Raw genomic sequence first — 21152 nt, forward strand, 5'->3', positions numbered from 1 at the left:
GAGGACCTCAAAGGCTCTTCTCAAACGTTTGATCAGCTCTGCATCAGCTACACGATGTAAATTTAGGTCTCCCCGAACATGTTTGGAGAGCCATTACCCAGTATGTTTTGGTAGATGGGCTGTTTAATCCTCTGGGGAGGGAGAGAGTCCCAGATCATCCTCGGCACCTCACTACAACTTGACTCACAGCCATGACATAAACATTATGAATTTCGTAGCTGTTGAGCAGATAACGGCCCAGTTGGGTGAGGGCTGGTGCACTGGAAAAGCCACGAGAAACCAGAGCAGCAGCCGGGCTCCCCGCAGGGATTCCCAGGAGACTTGGCCTCCAAACCACGCGGAGAGCAGCCCGGGCGATGCCCTCGCGCAGCCCCCACGAGTAACTGCACGTGGCCCCAAGCTCCGCGGCCACACGGCTGGGCACGGCACAGCCTGAGGACGGTGCGGGGCAGGAAGGACGTGAGGTTACTTTGCTAAACTGTTCGGATCCTCAGCTGCAATATTAATTTACTCCTGGAACCAAAGTCTCGGGAAATTTGGACACTGACACAGTAGAAACCACATTGATCTTACAGCTGCACTAATGAGAATTACTGATACCGTGAATCCTGTTACCATGAATCCTCATGTGCCTGTTGCAATGGAAAGTTCTGTGTTTTTTTTTTTTTAAAGCTACCTGTAATATATCCCTTGTTCCCCAGCTGCAGTTTCAACGGATTGTTTAGTTAAGCCCTTTTTGAGTGCATAGCCAAGCTAAAAACCAAATGCATCTTTTCTTTCATATTTTTTTTCCCCTCTGTAAGGGCAAGTCTTGGAAACAAAACACTGACTGAATTTCTTACTGTCAAAATCTAATAATATTTTTAACAGTGGGCATAAAAGAAAAGGAACAGGAGACCAACAGGATGTGTCTCTTGGACACACTGTAAAGGAGAAAGAAAAATAACTTGCATAGCAGAAGGCAGACGATGAGAATTACCAAAGTATTTTTCCAGTTCTAAGCAGTTAAAGATACTCGTAAAAATGAACTGGGTAACAGCAGCAGCTACAAAGCCACGTGCACACAGGGTCCTGCTGTCTACAGAGCACATGCAGCTGTAGCCTTAAAAAAAAGAGTCTTGATGAACCCTCCGTTGAGCTCAAGCTGCTGCACAGGGAGCCTGCCCGGCCTTTACCCGCTGCCATCGGCTCGGGGCTGCTGGAGCTGCCCCGGGACAGGGTCCCGCCGCCGTCTCCACGCAGTGAAACGCTCCTCGCTCAGGCCACGCGCGTCGCCTCCCTAACAAGGACAAGGTCTTCCTTGGAGGTTTGATTTATGGGGGCTACAGGGCCACCGGGCTGACTGCGTGTCAGTCTCCAAGGAAACTAGTGGCATGTGTATTCAAGAGGCATTCTTAGAAGGGAAAAAAGAAAAAAAAAAAAGTGTTATTAAAAGCATTCTCAGCGTAAACTGTGCTATGAGTAGAAACAAAGGTCAAGGTGCTCTGCCGATCGGCCGAGGGATGCTGGCCTCGAATAAACGGCTCCCTGTGAAAGAAGGGCAGGTCAAGCTGGGGGTCTGGCAGTGTACAGCCGCCAGCTCTGAAACGGGCAGAAACTGGAAGGAAACCAAGTTAACAGTTGGGAAAAGGCTTGAGAGTCTTTTATAATTCAGCCTAATCTTAGATTAGCATCTCCTCTCTATGCTTGACCATTAGTAATTTGTGTAACATACTCCTTTCTGCTGCTACTACACCTGATCCAGATCACCTTGCCTTTTATTTTTTTTTTATATATATATATATATATATATATATATATATATATATATAAATAAAAGTTGCTACTCAACCTATTGCAAGAGTTTGGGTACCTCTAACTCCTTAGACTGGATTGAAATATGGAAGTCTGCAGCCAGGCCATGGAAACTGTTGCCCTTTCTCCTCCCAGGAGCTAAGCAGAAAGGTGCTATAATGGCTGGGACAGGTATCAAAGGAAAAACTTGGTTGGCAAAACCATCCCATGCAAGCTGGGCACTTAATGTGCATTCAAAATTGTCTGTGGCACTTCCTGAGTGCAGGAAGAGCAGTGTTCTACTTGAATTTTAAACGAGGAATTAAATTCCCTTTCTTCCCCCAAATTCCCCTGCAAGCTCCCCTATGAGTAAGATATGCTTCCCTTTTTGTCTTAAACAAGCAAGGATTTTCTGTATTTGATCCTGCTGCAAGCTTTATTCAGTAACTGCTGAACTAATCCCAATATAAAGTTCAAGTTAGTAAAGCACTTTGGGAACATGTGAAATCAAAGGCATTACATAATATACGAGATTCTCATTATTGTTGCTGTAGTACTGACTGTTAGAAACGTAGCTGCTCAATATTGAAACTCATTTTCTGTTTTAGTGGCACATTTCAGTATAACCAAAGCCAAATAAATGGAAAGAAAAAACACTAAAAGGAACAAAGCAAATAAGAAAATACAAAAGAGCTCTGCCAATAATGTATATTTTGCTTCCAGGCTTGGATACAAATGGGCTGCGATTATTCCAAGCATTTTAACACAAAGCAGTTTAATTTTACTTTTTGAAAGAGTTGCAGTCGTATTAAAAGAAGCCTGAACCTTTCTGCCTAGGTTTGTATCTGAACACACTCAGACAGTCACAAGAAAAGCTTTCAAGATTGAAAAAGGAAGAACATTTGAGGCATAAGAAAAGTTCAGATATGATGTTCAATAAATTAATGGAACTGGTTGGAAAAGAAAAAGGGTTAAAGAACTTTCACAGAAGAAGAGCAGTTAAAGTAATTAAAAATATATTGCTTGCAATTTTTTCTCTTGCTTCTCTAATCGGAAAAATAACGTGTTGTAGTTGAGCTCCCATTTGCCCCTATTGTACTGCTTGTCTTCACTTTTCACACCTAGATCCTTAGGATGTATATAAACAACAACTTAAGTCATTCTAACAGACAGGGAAGATGGAGTACAATGCTGCAATATAGAAACACGGTGAATTTTTAATTTTCTACAGAAATTCCATCAAATCCAGAAACTAAATAGCTGTAGGATTAATTTCATACAATAGCACAAGAGTTATATTTGATTTCCCGAAAAAACAAACTTTCATCAAGTCTTAGATGCCTACACCTTAGACCCACTGGCAGTAGGACAAAACCTTTTTTTTTTTTCTTTTCTTTTTAAACAGTATTGACAAGACAGTCTTGCCAATACTTGTTCCCCAATCATCTACCCCCTGGGACACCATCTACAGCAATCATTGCATTACTTTCTCATTATGAAATATGATTTAACACTATTTCGTGCAACATGAGAATGTTTTCAAATCCTTATGCTACATTTTTGCATTCCTTATTGAATTTGTCCTGCATTTGCCATATCAGTAGACCTTTGTTATTTGAAGTTAAAACATTTTAGGTAAACACAGATATATTTTCCTATTGATTTCCACATCCCACATGGAAACCAAATTAAATTTGCACGTATCTCCCAAACTTTAAAGCTTCATGTGCTAGTAAATGCCCAAAAGCATGAATGTGAAGTACAGACAGCACAGATACACTGCCTGAGATGTAACAGCACAAAACATCAAAAGCCGTTTTATCATGATTTGGAATAACATTTCTCTTTTCCTTGAAAAATATGTTTTGCAATAGCAGAAGGTGCTGATGATAGCTTGATATTCATTTATGTTAAAGCATCAATAGATAATATTTGCCTTGATAAAAAACACAAGCCTGTTTTTGCATTTGAAAATGTAGATGGAGTATCTGCGAGACTCACCTTAGAGCCATGTTCAAGGGGGAGAACACGTACAAAAAGGTTTATCTTGTAGAGTAACAAACACAGTTGCAGAATTTGTCTGTTCTTCCCCTATCTGACGGGAGTACAAACTGGCAAATACCAAGGGAGTAAAAGAGCAACATAAAAATTTATCAAATTCGAACATTTCTAGTTAGGGCAACACACAGAGAGCAGAAATTAATTTTGGCTGCCTGGCAAGGCTGCAGAGTCAGGTGGATATCAGGGAAGCTGCTTATACCACCAGGAAGAGCTAAAGCAGTGTGTGCAGCATTCTGGAGGTTGTGAGGTACCTACCAAAGCGAATGACACCAGCAAACAGATAAGGGTGATCTACGGCACCCAGAGGCAGCTCATTTTCAGAAAAACCACAAAAAGAGGCAAGAAATGCATGTCCCATTACCCACTTTAAGACCTATTAATATTTCAAAATGCTTGATGGTTTTACACAGAGAAGCTTGAGGGACGAGCTTTTCTGGTTGTAGTGACAGAGAAAGCAGATTTCTTCTGCTGGGGTGTGGAGAAGTAGCCCATTCAATGCAACACTTTACTACTACTGTTCCCACAGGCATCCGACCCATACCTGTAGGTACCTACCAGCCAGCCTTGCTCCCACATGCGACACAACATTCCACTACAATCAGAAACTCGTCCGGAAAAACACTGGCAGAAAATGTTACTGCTTTCTGCTCCTTTTGGGCCCATCAAGCATCCCTATGTATGAGAAGACGACTTTCTGTTCCAGCACAAAACCAACAGTTCTAAGCAGGGGCACGTGGACGTGACACAAAAAGGGATCAAATCTGGCTGCTGGGCAGATGGGTCGAGCTGTTTGTCCCTTTCTTCTTCAAATGCTCCGTGTAACAACCCAACTTCCACACACAGTCAAGAAATACAAGGAGCTGGGCCACTATTCACAAGTATCTGAAAGCCATAGAAAACATTAACAGCTTCACTGCCCACATTTCTCATAGATTTCTTCCCCCCCTCTCTCCATAACTTTTCTCCATATATGTTTTAATTCTATTTTTTTTTCCCAAGTTAACATTTAAAAACACTTCAGTCATTATCAGAAATCTGTTGTTTCCTGGAGAACACACCAAGCGACAAGATGTAACTCCTATTTGAAAAGGTGAAGTAGGTAAATGTGCAGTGATATGACTTCTCTGATGTAACATTAAAGTGCCATGTTAAAGTCTTTTGGATTAATTGCCATGAAAGTTAGGGCTTTCCCACAAGAAAGGTTAAAAAAGAATAAACTGAAGGATGTATGATGCCTCAAGACTCCAAAAGGCTGCATCTTCAAAAATCACCATTTATAAGTAATATAAAGTAGACATGTCCCAACTTCTAATTGTATTTCCATTTCAATATTCTATAAAACATTTTCAGGCCACATTTATTATTTATTCATCTTCATTCTTCCTGCTCAAATGCCTTTTTACTATTCCCTTTTGCTGGAAGAAAGGGACAGAAGGATAAAAGAAGTCACTACAAAAAGTTCCCTGACCTCTCAGTTTACAAACATCCACAGCCCTCAGTTTTCCTCCTCATTACTGTCACCAGTGGCTTTCATGGCCTTTCCTGATGGGTGCACAGAATTTCAGGGCTAGTTTTATTCCCTGAGGAACATGTTCACAACTGTGGCCCAAGAAACATCAAACATGGGCTATGGACAAAAGAGCTTTTGTTCCAATATCACAAGCATCAGCCACAGGGGGGAAAAAAAAAAAAAAAAAAAAGGCAATTCTACTCCTATCCAATTAATCAAAGTTAAGTGACATTATTTTGTGACATTATGTTGTGAGGATCACACTTGCAGGTGGGAACCGTCGCTTGGAAGGTTCCATTGCACTGATGGGCAAGGAGGAGTCAAGGGCTGCAGCTTACTCAACGCCAATGATGAGCACCACTAACTACAAAAAAACACTAATGATCTCATTCAGAAATGAAATTAATTATTTAATCACAGATTTAGTAAATTTCCAGCTCAATTTGTCAATTGCCGGGGTATCAACACCCCAAAATACTACATTTTGTTTTAATTGACAGGTATTAAAAGCATGCTTGCCTTGACACTCTGCTAAGTCCAGCTAAACTATTAGATGCACTTTTTGCAAACAAAGAAGCGGAGGCAGAAGGTTTACCTACCCAGGATACATTTAAGCCCTGAGAAAGAGCTCTTAGCACAACACACCAGCATGGTGCCAGTGTCACAGATTAGCACCTCACAAATTATACTCCAGCATAGAAACGCATTTGAGATACCATATGACTAGTTCCTCCCTGGCATCAGATATAACATTCCCTTTCTGCATCACGCATGAAGTACACCTGTCATTTTATTCAAATTAGGAGATCATCATCCAGATTGGATCAATTTGAGCACTCCATCTGTCACAAAAAATTTAGGGGCATATTATCATCATCATATATACAGAGTTATGCGTGCAAACTTATGAACATCAAAATGATTCAATACTTGTAAGAATATTAAAATATTAATAATTAGTCTCATGTACCTAACGTTCCACACAGACCTCCCAGGCGTTTAGCTCAAAACTTCAGCTGTAAGAAAGAAGATGCGTTTCACAGAGCCAAACAAATCAAAAGTCACAAACATTCTTTCAGCATGAAAACGCTAACAGCCATTCCCACATCCAAAACATGATCAATCAGATGATTAATCCAGAGGGTAAAAGTATTATAGCAGTGGGTAAAAAAGAAATTTGGGTTAAGAAATCCAAATCTTGCTGTAGATTGGTCTTTTGGAAACGAAAATCCCATGGTAAAACAAAATCCTGCAAATATAAACGTTTGCAATTAGGAAAAGCCTTTCCTTACAGTTGTTTTTATAAGTATATGTATGAGAATGCGCATAAACATGTTTTATTTGTTCAGTACAACACCCCACTCCAAAACCCACGCACGCAGCAGCCTTCCATTTTATCCTGTGCTTCATTTACGGCCAGGAGGGAGGAAAAGGCAGCACGCGGCAACGCTCCCAGTCCCGCTCCGCCCCGGAGCTGCCCGTCCGCTGCCCAGAGGAACGGCCCTCGCCGGAGCGGGGTTCGTGTGAGGATGGGGAACGTCAGGGCGAGTAAGCAGAGGCAGGCACAGGCCTCTGCTAGGCCGAGCTTCCTGCCTGACAGCAGGAGCGGCTCTTTGGGATTAGCATCAGCAGAAACCTCGTTTCTGTGTGGTTACTCACTGCCGTGAGTTCAGGGTTTCACAAGTTTGTACAGAACACGCGGTGGCGAGGGCAGGGCTCCCCAGCGGGGCCCGGTGCCGGCCGCAGCACGGGAGCTTCGCAGCGACGCTGCTCCAGCTCCCCGGCCCACACAGCCCTTAGACGCTGCCGGAGCTCCCGCTACTACGGTGGGATCTTTGCAGCCAAGCAGGGAGATGAAAGAAAGTGAAAACACTCAGAGATACCTACCGCTTTTTCTAATTTCCATCCGTTGATCCCTGATATCAAATGGTTCTGATCAAATGAATCAGACATTTGCACACCAGGAATATTTTCCAAATTTAGGACTCGGTTTTAATACCTGCAAAGAAACGCATGACCTCTGCTCCACTGCAACCCGCATCTGTGGACAGTCCCTTGCTAAGGTCCCCGGTGTTAGGGATGATTACAGCACAAGGATTAAAAAATAGCCGGTGTGGACTGGCAGGTTGAGGATTCAGGTTTTTAAAAAGCTCTAATAGCCTCTCAGCAGGGCCATGTCTTACAACGAAGGACAAATTCCAGCAAAAATAGATGTGAGAGGGAGCACGGCAGGGCCTGCACGCGCTGCAGCAGCAACGGCCGCGGCCTCCGCTCCCGGCACCGCCTCGGACCCAACCTTCCCTCGGAGCCGAGGGAGCACGGGCAGGGCAAGAACCAGGGCCCTGGGGCCAAATTCACGGAGCAATTAGCAAGAATTACATCCTACCTCTTAAATGACGTTAGTACTCAATTAACAAATCATTAAAAGGTCCTGGTGGCTCTTCTAGAAGGATGAGGCAGATAAAATTGCTCAGAAGGAAACACAAACAAACCTCACGGGTATATTAAAAAAGTTCTTAACGGCAAATATTAAAAGCAAGGATTCTGCTTCATCAAGAATAAAACTGAAAATAAATAATCTAGAATTGCAGAACTCTTTCAGAGTGTGCCAATAAAGAGAGTCTGATACGTGGATTTTAGCAACACTAAAAATTATGTTTCTGGCACGTAAGGGAGGCAGAGAAGAGAATTTTGGGAAAGGGATGAAAGGCAGCCATGTACATCAAAGGCTGCATGACCATGATTAAAAGAATCTTTAAAGTTAGCACAAGGGTGCCTGGCCAGGGTAAACACCCATCCAGCTTTTCTTACACCTGCACTTCCATAAGGACTCTCCCCAGCCCAGCCACATCATCCGAAAGCCTCATGCTGCAAGTCCTCAGCTCTCTGCTGTAAAACCCTAAGAGCAGCTTTATTGACGAGCAGTCTTTCAAAAGAAGGAAAACACACATATATACATTTTACAACCTCTACAAAGTCACGATGCTATAGTTTTCCTCACTACAAACTGGAAATACTAAGTGCTGAGCAGCCTATGCCAGAAGTCAGATGAGAAGAGCCTGCTCAGCCAGGAATCCAAAGAGCAAGCACACCTACAGAAAACATTATTCACTAAAATAACATTTTGATGTTTATCTTATATCATTTATGGCACATGCTGCAGCAAAGGGCCACTTTCCTGCTGCCATCTCCTTGATGACATTTTTTTCCTTATTTTATCAAGTATCCAGACTATGAAACTCCAGAGAGCGAGGAATTGTTACACATATGCAGGCCCGCTGTACTTTTTTCAATAAGACATCCTGAGTGTTTGAGCTCAGTGACAAGGTTGCAGTTGAGTTTGGAAGGACAACTCAATGCTCGAAACCCTTCAGGATTGTTCATCTAGAAAGCACCTGTCTTACAAAGAAAATACACTTTCAAACAAATTTCAGCCAAGCACTGGTTGAGAAAATCCATCACAACCAAAAACAATTTCTATTCAATATATGCAATACCATTATCTTGAACAAGTAATCCCACCAGAACTCTGCTGCTCTTTCCTTCTCATAACACTTTTCCAAAAGTCTTTTTTTGCTTTCCTTCAGACGGTATCCTCTTTCTATTGCATTTTCATTCAATGAGCATGTTAAAAATCGAGTTTAGTTTTGAGGCCCTGACAGCAGGAAAGAATTTCTATCACATGAAACATGGCAATGGAGAAGAAGATAATAAAACTTGATTCATCCATTCTTATTCTCTCTAAATTCTATAAGTTAGGTTGAAGCATGACATGAATGAATGTGGAACAATTAAATTCCGCTATTTAAATCCCCAAAGAACAGACGCTAGCGCTGTTGCAGTAACATCAGCAGACTGATAGCATAAAATTATTTCCTAACAAAAGCCTCCCATTGCTCAGGATCACCAGGAGCCCCCGTTTGCCAGCTCACCAGAGCCGTGAAGCCATCTCACAACCAGCTGACGTTGGGTAACTGAACGCAGGAGGCTGAACACCAGGGACCCACGGCTGGAAGGTGCCTCCCATCTCGCCCACGGCGCCTGTCCGGGCCAAACGGGATCCACCAGCTCCAATTTAAAACCAGCTTGTGACATAATAGGCAAGAAACTAACGACAAAGTCCAAAAAAGAAACTTTTGAAGATGCTAATAGTTTCCACGATCTAATATGGCTGAAGCACCTGACAATTTTCAGACATCAGTGGTTTGTAGACGGTGGAAGAGCAGCGCTGCGGCAGGCGCAGCAGCTCCCAGCCCTACCGCTGCACTTAGGGCAGCCACAGCACCTCGGCTGGCCAGCACGGCAGCTCACCGCGAGCTCCCTTCCGTGCACTTTCGGCCTAATTTGAAAAATAAACAAATTATCTTAAGTCTGGTTAATAAAAAGCTACAAGAACACTTACCTAATAGCTCGAGTCCACATACAGATGGAAAAAATCAGTTTCTAGCACTTGGCCAGAAGTCCTAAACTTTAGAGAGCAAGCAGCAAAGTGAAGCAGGTCCTACTGAGGGGACAAGTGGAGCCACCTGTGCTCCAGGCCAGGTGAGCAGCAAGAGCAGCACCCACCGCTCCTGGCCTCCCCCTTTCTTTTCCATGGGCTCACAGGTTTTTCCTTTCTCACTAACTGCCTTCCATCTTTTGTGGCTTTTTCTAAATAGCAGGTGAACTAAATAACGTTTGTGTTAGATGCTTGAAGCTGCTTTGAATTTACTCAGAAACCAGGCAAAACAAACTTTACTTTGACGGTGATTTCAGGGTGGGCAAGTAAAAGAGCAAAGAATATTTACTTAAAATCAAGTAATCACTTTGCAGTTTCCTTCTTCTGATAATCAGAGATATGGGTAGCTGGATGAGCCAATGACCATTTAATGGAAAAATAAACATATTCTGTTCATTTCTGAGAGACTGTATGAATGAAGGTGCTAATGGGACAACTTGTCCCTGGAGAGCTGCCCAAGCCGTCCCCACCACCAGGATCACGTTCCCCAGGTCAGCGCCGACCTCTGTGGAGCCAGCGGAGCTGAAGGCCCTGGGCCACCCTGCCCCCCGTGTGGCACCGCCTGGTACGCGGTGGCAGAGGAAGGACATCAGCTCAATCACCCGAGTTTCCTTCTGCGTTTCCTGGTAGCCGGTGCATCTCCGCAAAGCTTCCGACGCCGCCTCTCCGCGCGACTGCCCGGCAGGATTACGGCGAGTCCCGCCAAGTCTGTGTCACCAGCAAAGGGAAAGGATGGCAATTAAAACTGCGCTCCATTTAGATAGCAAAGCAATTCGGAGTTATTCAATTACTGCAGACCACACAGTTCTTGTAAAGCTACTTTTGAAGAGTGTGTCTTGCTAAATCTCTTAAAATATATTGACTTTGCCAGCCTTAGCCCGCACGGCAGCTCCTCCGTTGAGGAGCCAAGCTGCTTCATGTAGAGATTAAACCAGTGATCCACACTTGAAAGGGAAGGCTGGAGGACTTCATTCATATGCTAGCACCAGCATTACGTAGGGAAAGGCTAATTAACCCATCCTAATAGCAAAGGGATGAAACCTGAAACATGAGTGGAAATGATGAAGGACTTGAGCCACCATACCCTAAGTATATACAAAATTACCATATATACTCTTCATACACAAAACTTTATGTACTATACAAAGAGCTACTGTATTCTGTAGGCTCAACAAAATCAATAGAAATAGATAATTGGCCACATTATTAGTATTGTATACCTAACTTTGGCAGCTGAATGTACAGCTTTTGACATCAGATTTTGATATAAGATGGCTAGCAAGTTTTTATGGTACAAAAATAAAACTTTCTTTAATCTACCACGGAAAGGCAAAGGATTCGTTAAAAAAAATCCCTTAATAGCAAGAGTCACATTAGATAACACAGCCCAAGCATCTATTTTTGATTTATACTTTTTCAAAGGAGTATGTAAGTCCTTACCAAGTACAATTCTACAGGTTTGAATTCACATAGTAATGAATAGCTATTTAGAACAATTAGTCACACACCACTTAGGAAATACAATTTAAAATACACGTGCACACATGCTTAAAATTGCTAATATTGCAGATTTGGACTACAAGCTTGGAGAGGCTTACAAAGGTCCTTCATTTTGCACAAATGAGTAGTCTCAGAGATTTAACATTTCTGCCTGAAAAGCTAATTATTCTTAATCTGGGGACTTTAGGTAACCCAGAACATCTAATTTGTTAGTTTTCATCATTTAGAAAATCAATTCTGACTGCATTTCCTTGCCATTTTTTTGTACATGAGTCTAATTTCAAGACTGAAATAATCTTGCCTAACATTATGTTAGGGCTTGAGCAAGATTCAGTTTTGAAATAAGAGCTTCTAGTTTTCTAGCTTATGGTTTATCCTGAAGTGACTAATCAAGTATTCGAATCCAAGTTATTAAGTAGTATGTTTCTCTAAAATTGTCCATAGGCAGACAGGGACACGGAGCTTTCTGATGAGCAACAAATAAATGTCAATGAGATGCTACCGAAACTCCCCTCGCTTCTCCTTGCGCACGGTTGCTTCCCTCCTTGGGAGGGTTTTAGCCTAAGATCTTCAAGTTAAGAAAGAAAATCCACCTATGACCGGGACACCAGAGCCAGGGAAAGGGTTTGCCACAGCCATGGTTTTCACACGGATCTGAACAGGCACGTGGAGCCTGTCCGAGGGCACATGCAGGTGGCTTTACCCGAGCACAACTTGCTACAGCCACCTTCAGTTTAGACATTTGTCCTGTCACCAGATCAGAGCAGCAGGGATCATCTCCACTCTGCATTTGAAAACCTGCTATGGATGGCAGAGACAGCAGTTGAGAGATCAAGACAAGAGAAACTGCATGAGGACAAGGAGCAACGGGGAACGGGAATTGGTATTCCAAGAGCCCAAGAGACCGGCGCTTGGGAAGTGACCCCGCGTGCTTGCTGAAAGCCCAGCAAGGTTCAGCTCCCCGCTGGAAAATAATTGAGATCACTGCGGTCTCCTAGTTGAGTAAAGCGAGCCGAGGAAGCCGAAGCTGCTGACTAGAGTGTACAAAAATTGCTCATCAAAATCTCCTCTTCAGCTCAGCCTGGTCAAGTTCGTAGCATTAGGGAACAATGAATAAATGCTTCAATAGATTAGATAAATGTCTCATTCCTTTCTGACACAGTACGTACAAACCCTCAGCCTCACTGTCCTTAAAACGGCAATAAAATAAACCTGAAATAGAAACCCTGAAAATAAACAAATATTACTTCCCTCTTCTCCAAAGCAGGAAATTGAAGTAATGAGATTAAAATTTTTTTTCTGAAGCTACAATTTAAGCCATTTGCAAATAGGATTAGAAGTCGGGATCCTAGACCAGCCTGCTGGCCGCTGGAATATATTGACTCTTTATTATGCTTCGAAGAATACTTTTTTGAAGTATAATAATAATAATAATCAATTTAGACTACATCTATGTATTAGAATGTAGATTTAGCAGTAAGACAATCAATACAGCTCACTGATTAGGAAAAGATTATATGTTGATAAAAAAAACGTTACTAGGTGACTGCACACGCTGTGGACTCAAGAGATGTGGAACGAAAACAAGAGTCCACAGCAGCTGCACGGAGTTCTGTGCACGGCATCAACCCCACATTCGTGGAACCGGCCCCCAAACAAATCCGAGGGCTTGGACCTACCCGTGTAGCGTCCCTAGAACAGGGCAAATGTAGTTCTTCCCTTTCCCAATCTTGATTTGTTGCTCTGAATCACTATCATGCAGAAATTAATATTAGTTACAGGAAGAAAATGAGAGGGAGAGAGAGAGAGAGAGACTTATCAGGGTGCTCTGATGCTTAATTAATATTTGCAAAGCTCTTTGAGCTTCTCTGATGAAAGAAGCCATAGAGGGCAAACTGTTATTTATTATTACTGTTATTAATTAGGTTTCCATTGAAATTCATCCTGCCGGTACATGAGTCGTGGAACCCCCAGCTCCATCCGTTGCCGTGCCCTTTCCAAGTGCTCTGTACAAGCCTCATTGCAGCGGTGCTGAATGCAGGGGGATAAACAAGTTACAGGCACATGTGTGAAACCTGCCCTTCACCCACGGATCTGGAAAAACCCAAACGTGTTGCCATGGCAATGATCACCTCCTGCTGCACCCAACGCTTCCTGGGTGCTGTCAGCGCTGTCCCTTCAGCCACCTCATTTCTGCACGCTTAACCATGGGATTCGTGTTTGGTTTTTCTTAAGGTTCATTTCTTTCTATCCGTCTTGCTGCTTAGTCACGGCTGGTGCGGAGCTTGTCCCTGTGCACAAAGCGGTCACGTCCCTATTTCTGGAAAGGGCCGCAATAAACACAGTTATTCCTCGTCGCCACCTAAACCCCTAGGAATAAAATGAACTTGTGGGAAAAGCCTCATTTCTATTGCTTAATCCTCCCTCCTCCTTTCTTTAGAGATAGGAACCTCAAGTTGAAATAATCATTTGTATAATTCTCTGGCATGGCTTTCCTTTTCCTTCCAAAATGAAAGCTAAGATTGTCAACTCTAAGCTGATTTTGAAGTCCATCAGAAATTCTGTTATTTTATGTATTTAATCTACATGATTCTTTAGCACAGCAGAGGAACGTCCAAACATTTTTTTGTGAAAAATCTGTTAGTATTTTCTAATGTAGCAGAAGCTAAAGTACTGATTGACAACTCCCATAATTCAACATCTTTCCAGCGAAATTTCCTCTCCTACCACCCAGAAACTGAGTTGGCAGAGTTTTCAACAGCACTTGAACGCCTTTAGCTGCCACACAGGGAGGACAGTCAAGAGCTGAGTTCCCATTAAAAAAATTGTTATGTATTTTAGGAAATACACAATGATTTATTTTCACAGTCAAGGATACTGAGGAACAGAGCATGCAAGGAAAAAAGCCCGGTGCTTTTCCAAGCATTATCCCAGCAGCTTCTCTTGTGCCCATCCCTCCCTCTACCAGTTGCTGCTCCTGCCACTGACTGCTCTACACAACGTAGTTACCCTCTTGGATCAAACTTGCCTCTGTTGCACTGATTTGTTTATAGCTCACACATTTTTTCCCATTTATGCTCGAAACAAACTGCATTGTTCGTGTCTCTGCAAGGAGATCGTTTAGTTTTCATTCAGCCTTTAACAAGGTTATACTCCCATTAAGGATAAGTATGTTTTGTCACCAGCTGATTTGACTGCTGGAACATATTCATTTTTTAATGTAATGATGTTGTAAAAAAAGCAGAAGGGAGAGTTAAAATCATTATTATGAAAATCCAACTTGCAGTTGGAGGGAAAAGGCAAGGGGCTTTTTTATGGCAAAGAGAGAGATTTGTAATAGCACCTCCCTCTAACCGGCCAAGTATATGTATATATCCTTTTAAAGCAGTTGTTCTCTTACAAGTTTCGGGTTATCCTGGGAGATGGCAATGGCAGCACTTCCCTCGGAGCGCTAACAGGCAGATCTGCCCTGCGCGATGGACGGGGGTGCAGGGGATCCAGGCACCCCGCGCTCCGCTCACACGGACCCATAACTAGCTGGGGCCGTCCGGATTTTCAAGGAAAATCCCACCCGAACGAACCGATCCCTTTCATTTCTTCCCACTGACTCCTGTGGGTGCTGAATCAATCATTAAAATACTTCTCAGTTATATTATGGAGCATGTTTTATGACTACAATAATTGCAAGGTTTAGTTCTTTAATCTTCCACATATCATCTCAATGAATGCACTTCATTAGATACATTGATGGACTAAGCTGCTTTTGTACCAGAAAAAAAAAAAACCTTGAAAGGTATCTGGAACGTACCCGAACTATCAAATCCCACTATGTAATTAGAGATAACATAATAATAGCGACATCATTTCGAGAGACACATCCCACTAGAATCTTTTCAGTCTAACTGAAGAATGAGCACAGATACCTTAATTAGCCATTTGATCAAGGCTTTATGGGTGTTTCTGGGCACTGGATTGCTGGGCAGACACACGTCTCGCTGGCTCCCTGACCCCGCGAGCCGGCTGTCGTGCTCCTCCGGGATCCTTCTCCACTGGAAATAGGTACTGAGGAGGCCAGCAAGAGCATTTCTCGGGAACAGAGCTGGCTGGCGGCCGTCCAAACCGTGCTCCTTGTCCTCAGCCTGCTTCTCCAGCCCCGCGGCTTTTCTTAGCAACACTAATGATATCATCTGACCTTTCCCTCCGCGCGCTCGCGCTAAGGCTGTATTCATATCTGGAATTGAATAAACTATTGAACTGGATCCAATATTTATTTCTGAAAGAGTAGTCTTAAAAGAAACAAGTTTGCCCCAGCTGGCCCCAAATGGATGCCCATGCCTCCCTTTGGTGGCTTACATATAAAAAGTACCAAAAGCTGCTGAAAACACACAGCTAGGAGATTCACTACTGCAGCTCAAGTAATGTAATCTTTTGCTTCATGACCTCGCTTCCTCGGAGATATTAAGCACGTCTCTAGCTTTAAGTATGTGAATAATATCATAATTGGAGTGGAATTACCCAGAGCTTAATTGTTCTGCTGAAATGACCGTTTCTGCTAAAAGGCCGAGCGCTGGCAGCCGACACGGGAGGGGATCCCCAGCATTGGGCCAGGTGCCCACGTAGCTGCCCTGGCTCGGCAGGGCCCAACCAAAGATGCCAAGGGACATTCTAAGAACAGGTCGGACCCAGGGGTGACTCTCCCAGCGTCGAAATCTGCACCCAGAGCCTGCCTCAGGCAGCAGCAACACCTCTGCCGCTAGCAGCGGGCTGGCTTTGCGTCCCTGCTGCAGCCTATGGCTTTGGTGACCTGCTCCTGAGCTTATTACTACTCAAATTACTGAATTTGGGGCTTTTGTTGTTGTTCTAATCTGGTATTTTCAATATTGTCCTTTTTGCAGATACTTTGTAAATAGTCTGCTGGATCACACGCAAACATTCGCTCTCCCCCACCAACTCCTGCTTTTAAATGCATTGAAGCAAATCTGAGATGAGTAATAAAGTCAAACAAAAAATAATATGAAATAATGATTTAATTGTGGAAATTGTAAGCCCTCTGAATGACTTTTCCTTTCCTTTCCAAGGAGCATTTATACAAGCTCCATACTTATGCACTCAGATATCCTAACTCACTTTAATTGCTCTGTAAATTTTGTTACTGATTTGTATTGCACCAAATATTGGCCAAGTTGGCCACATGGATCTTTTTTCACTGCCTTTGTTTAATTCAAGTAAATAAAATGCATATTTGGGAGGTTTTCTTCTTCTTTTAATCTCTCTAATGGGCTCTTCATCTAACTGAATAACAGCTTTCCCAATATTTTGTAGATGAATTAACTTCGTGGAAATTATCACATTCTCTGAAATAGGTCTTATATTGACAGATTTACACTTATTTCACTGGGTCTCTAAATACATTATTTCTTTAAAGATGCTAAGCAGATCATTTCGTAGGTCATTTACGTTTATAGTTATGGAGATTTTAGTATTAAAGATAGCAGATCTTAAGCTGTATACTTTGTAAGTCTAAAGATAAAGGAATAAGCTGGGAAAAAGGGTGTATGTACATCTTTCCCTCTGCATACCCTCTATGGCATGCATTGCAGCATGAGTTGGTATAAAGCCTTTACTGCCACAAGTTTAGAGCCACCTCATTAATTCTGAGTGATGAAACCCCAAAATGAGTCACATCCATCATACTACAGAAGTCTGTATTGTGCCAGTAAAAATATCACGGGAAAGTTTTGAAGAATTGGATAAACTTGATTGATATTATTTTCTTGATAACCCTTTGCCCTTGAAGCTGATGTCTGAGAAGTCACAAAAATCACAATACATTTTAGACAACCCATCTAGATGAGCAGACGTATCTCTCCATTGCAGAGGCTGACTTCCTCACTTCATTAATAGTCGTATGCATGAGTGAAACGCTAGTTTTCTTCCAGCAGCACTTCACTAAAGAACAGATAAGTACATTTTGTGTCTAGGTTAGCAAAATTCCACGGCACTGTCTCAAAGCAGATGTATGAACCTTGCATAATTCTCTATGCATTGCACACCGAGGAAAGCCCAGAAGACACATCAACGCTGCGAGCGCCTCAGCGCCTATAACTTATGCAGATATACGGGGGCTGCGGCGGCGGTGACACGAGCCAGGGCACACAGAGCACGGTGACGCCTCCGCCCGACCTTCGCTGCGTGCTCCCGTGGCAAGGCAGCTTGCTCTGCAGCAGCAAGGTTAAAGCCAGCCCCGAAGCGGCTCCGCAAGGCGCGGGGCATCGCGTCACGGGCATCGCGTCGGGCTCACCGCGGCTCTCGGGCACCCACGCGGCGGCAGGAGCTCCGACTGTGCAGCCCCGCTTCCCAAAGCGGCACCGGGATCTCCCCCGGGACAACCGCCCGTGGCTGTGACCTGTGTTTGTGCGCTCAGCAGGACACATCACACAGGAGGCTATCTTTCCATTGACCTCATTATACTAAGCTTTAAATACTCCAGAAGAAATTCTCCCTCAAAATGTCATTTTGTTAAAAATGTCACCCATTTTTGAGAAAGGTGCATATTTCAAAGGTTTTTTAAAAAATACATGCGATTTAGAAGGTTTAACAACGTCACGATTTGCCATAGGGCACAGCAAAGTTGGGCAGCACCTTCATTTTGGGAGAGTGCCCTGGAAGTGGGGTACGCTCCGCACCAGCCATCAGCCCTGGCCGGCCGCTAAGGGTCTGAACCGGTTATTTGCACCTGCTCTTAAAAGGGGTCGACTAAATCCCCTGAAAAGTTTGAGAAACGCCCAACTACAGCTTCGCCTTTTTGCTTTGCACAAACAGAATTACAGTCCTGGTAAGCAGCCACTAGGTAATAATTTAGGAAAAATAAGACTTTTAAATCTCTTACAGAGAGAACCTTCCATGGATGAGAAATACAACGTATTTAGATTACATTTGTAGTTCAGCCTCTTAAAGACAGATCAGAGTTTTTCCCTGATTCGGGGAAAAACAGATAATGAAAATATACTCTGTTACTTTTCACTTACCTAGCAACACAATTTACCTTTGCAAAGCCTTCGAGCTATTTTCATTATTAATAAACTAGCTCAGTGTTACCGCAGACGTACAGGTGCTGCAGTATTTTTTTTTTTTTTTTTATGTTTGCCTTCAGATACATAGCGGGTATTAAGCTATTGCTTATTTAAAATACACGTCCAGAATACAGAATTGAAGCTGAGTCTGAATTTCTTTCCATCATCAGGTTTTATGACTACAGTTTTGACGGAAGCGGGTTTCTGGTTTGATATTATATAAACAAACAAACACGTTGCGTAGCTGGAAAATGAAACCTTTGTTAACTCTACCATACTCCCACTCCCTTGGTAGCCAACGCTGCACGAGTCGCGGCCCACGGCAGGACGGAGGTTCCGGGCAGCGCTGCGGCCGCCGGTGCCGTCCTGCCCGCTGCAGGATCCGTGTTCCCCGCAGGACCCCGCTCCCAGGGAGAGGAGGCCTGGCCAGGTCCCAGTCCGACACAGTTTCAGGATAGCTCCGACACGGCGGGCCAGGAGAGGATGCTTGTTTCCATGAACATCTCCATTCACTGCCCTGGGAGAAAGTTTTCCCCCTCAAAACTTGATTTAAAGGTGTTATCAAGGGCGTTTTAAAGAGAAGGAGCTGTAAAGAACTCACTGCTGTTACAAGTTTTACTGTGAGCTACACTGTAGGGCTAGAATCCAATAACAGCCTGGGATCCTATGCTAGTTGGAGACATAAATTTCCCGTCGTGGACTCCCGTTCAGTGCTGGGGTCAGGATCACGAAGCCAGACACTGAACACACAGTTATTAAAACTATCAGCCTTCTCGGGTCCCAGAAAGAGGAGGAAAGTAAAACTAAACCGTACCCCTTTCGCAGCTTAATGAATCAGGGGCAGGGTTGGGGCTGTAGCAACCTGTGGATCAGCCAGGACTTTAGCTCCAAGGCAGCCCACGATGCTTTTTGCCCCGTGCCACCACGCGTAAGGGCTTCCTAGGGCACACTGAATCCCTAAATGGCCAGGAAACTGGTAGCATTAGACCAAAATCACTAACAACCATTAAGGCAGAAAACGTGCACATGTACAACCTGCCGCAATACCGGTTTCCATAGGAGCTTCCAACTCCTCACGTGGTGTGAGGGAGTCTCCACAGGTCTCTAGGCCTCGCTCACTGCTGTCTCCTATGTGCTATGCAGAGGTAAATATTTAGTGCTGAACACGGAGATTTAGCTGTGTGCCTTCCATTTATGTTAATAAACATAAACATTTACAGTATATTTCTCCCAGGACGTTTATGCTGAGATTTGGTGGAATAAGAGTCATAGGGAATAAAATACCAGAAAAGTACTCTTCCATCAAGGACATCTTCTATATTTAATGCAAATAAATGTCCTGCATGCAAGATATTGACCTGCATATATCCTACAGCACTGTACAATAAAATCACTCTGCAAGCATTTCTCACAGCCTTAAGCTAGGGATATCGGAGATCTCGCACGGAGAAAAGGAGGATTTCTCTCCACCTTCGGGCCCAGCACTCATGAGCCTCAAGGTCCCTATTCCACAAACTTCCAGGCGAGACCAGAACTTTGCTGAAGCTGCAGGAACACGGGCTTAACTGAGCGAGTTGTGAACTACCACCGCAGGTACCAGCCGCAGGGTATCCATGACAACCTGGAATTCAGTAAGGACAGACGTGTCCTGCAGACCCCAGCGCGGCACGGGCAGTGCCCGAGCTCCCCGCGGCCCACACAGGGCTGCGCCCCAGCACCTCCTCGTGCCAGCCCGGCCTAGTGGGCCCGCCTGAAGAGGGGCCTTTTGTGGAGGAAAAACAACAAGCAGCATCTGTAGGAGACCATGAGTTACCTCATCCTTGCAGGGTTTTTTTGTTTGGTTGTTTTCTTAATGATTTCCAGGGCTGGAGACCCTCGGGGAAGCTCTTCCCTTCCTCCCAGGGGAAGTCATCCATTTAACAGCCCGCTATGGTTTCTAACATTTAATTCCTTCCTTGTTAAATTAAAAAAAAAAAAAAAAAAAAAAAGGCAGGATTATTTTTTCATCCACAGTTTGAACCAAAATGCTAGCTGGATTCTTACAGCAGGATCTCAATTCAGCTAGGAAAATTATTAGCAACTCCCCCTCCCGTTCTCTCCCCACCCAAAAAAAATAACAGTAATTCCCCAAATGACCCCAGCTCCTTCTACCAGCCGTAATTTCACAGCGTCTGCTGCATGTTGTCTCCCTCATACACTCTCCTGACATCAGAGGCACTCAACGACCATTAGAGCTGCAGTTAGAACCAAATGCTCCCTTTGCCAGCTGTGCGCGACGCTCGCCGTCCAGCGTTTCTCCTAATCCACCTTTCTCAACTCTCAATTCTCCGCTAGGATCAAGGGGAGCATAAAGCCAGCTGTACAGATAACACAGTTGTAGCCAGCAGGAATTCCCACAAGCCTGAAAGTTAAATTTCCATTTAAGAATTTAATAGCAAAAATCTAGGATTACTAGGATAGAGCTAATAAGCAGCTCCAAAGCACTGTCTGGAAAAGAACCAGTGAAAGATTAAAACTGAGCCCAGTGATTAAATAGAAATATCTATAATACATCCAGGACAGAGTCAAGCTATCGAACTCACAGCAGATATGCTGAGCAGCTCTTCTCTGGGCAGAAGAGCAGACTTTGTCTTTTCGGTCATCTATACACTTCTTTTTTATCCTTAAGGAGAAAAACAGAAACTATGACCTTAGACCAACTGATTATTCCCATCTAAATAGCGTTTTAAAATCAAAC

This window comes from Tinamus guttatus, unplaced genomic scaffold (genome assembly GCF_059628265.1).
Source record: "Tinamus guttatus ecotype Peru unplaced genomic scaffold, ASM5962826v1 Tinamus_guttatus_pri_ptg000211l, whole genome shotgun sequence".
Classification (NCBI taxonomy): Eukaryota; Metazoa; Chordata; class Aves; order Tinamiformes; family Tinamidae; genus Tinamus; species Tinamus guttatus.